The 3,015-nt window shown below is 34.1% G+C and overlaps 1 protein-coding gene across 1 annotated transcript in view; it reads left to right on the top strand.

Moving 5' to 3' along the window:
- The first annotated feature begins 920 nt into the window (after nt 1-920).
- The window catches only part of LOC106870125 (opioid-binding protein/cell adhesion molecule homolog), a 31,530-nt gene continuing 29,435 nt past the window's right edge, over nt 921-3,015 (top strand). The window contains exon 1 of the mRNA XM_014916111.2: nt 921-1,018. The gene's annotated coding sequence lies outside the window, so the exon portion shown is untranslated. The remainder of the gene's footprint in view (nt 1,019-3,015) is intronic.

Raw genomic sequence — 3,015 nt, 5'->3', positions numbered from 1 at the left:
ATGTCATTGGTCATTAGAACTGCGGCATTGCTAGGACACAGTATTTTGCGATGTTTCTTTGTTTTTTTGATGATCCAATCGACTCAGCACTCTTGTTTGGTGTGTGGTGGAAAGATTGGTGCAAGGGGAAATAACCTGGTTGATAATTCTGTTCGAAGTTACCGGTTTTCATCTCCCGATGGTATGAACTACATGTCTATATGTATATGTATGTATGATGGACAAACACACACACATAGATAAATATATACATATATTTTATATTTATTTTGTTTTTTCTCAACACGTTCGTAGTATAATGTCCTTTTCTGTCCCTTCTATTATTTTGTCTACTCTCTCCAAGCAAGCTCCTTTCTGTTATAGACACAAAGCCTGAAATTTGGGGGAGGGGACTAGTCGATTACATCGACCCCAGAATTTCACTGGTACTCAATTTATCGACCCCGAAAGGATGAAAGGCAAAGTCAACCTCAGCGGGACTACTACTACTACTACTACTACTACTACTACTACTACTACTACTACTACCTAACATCATATCCCACCACAGCCTTTAAATAGAGAAACTTGTATTTGCATAAGAACATGCTATTTTTTCTTTTATATCTTTCTCTTTAAATTTATTGCTTTGTATCAAGTTAATGATTGGGCCTAGGGTTATTTTTTCACCTTATCGTATGTTATTACATCCTCCCCTTATAATGCTGCAATGTAGAGTTTCATATCTAGTTATGAGATACCATTATCCTATTTTCTTTACAACGTTATAACTTATGATAATATTCTCTCTCCCTCTTCCTTTAAATATAGATCTTTGTATCTTGTTAAAGCAGCCATTATCGTAATCTTCCCTCCTTATAATGTTATAACGAAATGATTTTTAAGCAAAACAAAATTAACAGTAATCTCCACTTCATTTTTTTTTTCAGTATCCATTAGTTTTAGATCAAACGCAGAACTTATCGAAGCTAAAGAAGGAACGAGTGTGATTCTACCATGCAAAGCATTTGGAGATGAGGTAGGGTAACGTTTGAACAAAATCATTTCAAAAATTAATTTAGACATTATTAATAAGAAAAGAAATATAAAAGTTGCTAACGAATAAACTAGATAGATGAAGAGGTGCTGAAAAGTTCCTGGCTTTGGATAAAAGAAAATACATGAGGATCAGTTGACTATGATTTTATTCAACATAAATTCACACATTTATTGTAGCAGTCCTTCAATTTTTCTAATCCCTGTAAAAGAACTCGGAAGGTTGGGACTCCAGCCAGGCCTTTTGGGACATCCTTAATGCTAGAAACTTTTCAGCACCACCCCAACAAAACTAAATAAACAACAAGACTAAATAAAATAAAAGTAAAAGTAGATTGTTATTCACTAGTCTTCTACACAATCATTAGTCTTACGTGCTGCAGTACTCAGTCACTGAGATAATCGACATAAACATTAATATGAAAACACAAAACCCGAATCCTAAGAAACTAGTGATTATCAACGTTGGCAAAGACAACGATAAAATTCATGAGACATAAATTTGTGTGTTTTAATATTTCGTGCAAAGAGGGTTCCTCTTCGAAGTCCTGAGAAGAGTGTCAGAAAGCAGGCACATGCTGTGGACGAGTGAGAGATCCACAGAATTCAAACATACTTCTCTGTTTCTCGAAGACGAGCCTTCTTCACCTTACCAGATTATATAATGATTTATGTCTTTAATAAGGGTTTTAGTTAATCGGTGTCATATTCTGCAATAAGATGGGTGAATCATTGAACTATTGGGACCTCAGACAACCTAAATTCACAAACGAAGAGGTTGTCTGTTTTATTTTTATATTTCATTATTATACGTGTTTCAGTCATTGGATTGCGACCATGTTTGGGAAACACAAAGAAGCGTTTAAGCGTACCTTCTGTACTCATATTAGGTACTCAGTACTTGTTCTATCGGATCATTTTTGCTTAAACCTCAATAAAATGTTAACTTAATAGACCTGACATAGTAATTTGGGATAGAGAAGAAAAACTATGTACAGTTGTGGAAATCAGCTGCCCAGCGGATGTTAATATAAAGCTAAAGATTGTAGTGAAATATATAGACAGTACAAGCTGTTGATGTGGCTGCGTGTATATTATTACAAAAGTTCATAGAGAGATGAAAGAATAAATTCATGATCTGTACATTTACTGCATAAAAATATCTTTTATTCTTCTTTCGATGGTAATACATGGAATCAAATAGTAGAAGCTAGCTGAATGAAGTAATCTATGCAAGAAAGTTCAGAGACAGGAAATGTAGAACAACAGCGATGTGGTGGCTTTCAGGCTTTTCTGCGATAAGGCGTAGATAGATAGATAGACAGATAGATAGATAGATTGATAGATAGATAGATTCATTTATTTATTTACTTGTTTCAGTCATTTGACTGCGGCCATACTATATAATCATTCTATATAATCATCATTCGACCCATGAAAAATAACAGCTTCATATCGCTCCTCCATAATACAATTCTACGTGGACTAAGACAATGTCGCATTGTGTGCATGAAACATGCAGGCTGGCTGTTATGTATATGACTACAATTTCGCTCGATCAGGACCGTATGGAGACAAAACAACAACAACAACAACAACAACAAAAACAACCATAACAACCGCAACAACAACAACAACAACAACAGACAATATGGGCGTTAGTAATGTACTACGATTGACTTAAGCAACATAGTTTCTTAGATAATCATCAACTTAGATTATAAGAAAGGAAACCAACGATTGTTTTCACGCACGCACGCCATTTCTTTCTCTTACACACACATATACAAACACACACACATGTATCTACACATACATATATGCATATTACATACTTATACGTTCGTGCATAGATTATATATATATATATATATATACATATATATATATATATATGTATGCGCATATACTCACAAACATATATTCGTGTGTATGTGCATGTGTGTACGTGCATGTATATATATATATATATATATATAT

The sequence above is a fragment of the Octopus bimaculoides genome, chromosome 12, assembly GCF_001194135.2.
Source record: "Octopus bimaculoides isolate UCB-OBI-ISO-001 chromosome 12, ASM119413v2, whole genome shotgun sequence".
In the NCBI taxonomy this organism is placed as follows: Eukaryota; Metazoa; Mollusca; class Cephalopoda; order Octopoda; family Octopodidae; genus Octopus; species Octopus bimaculoides.
The sequence above is the reverse complement of the archived record's forward strand: the minus strand, read 5'-3'. Positions and strand labels throughout refer to the sequence as shown.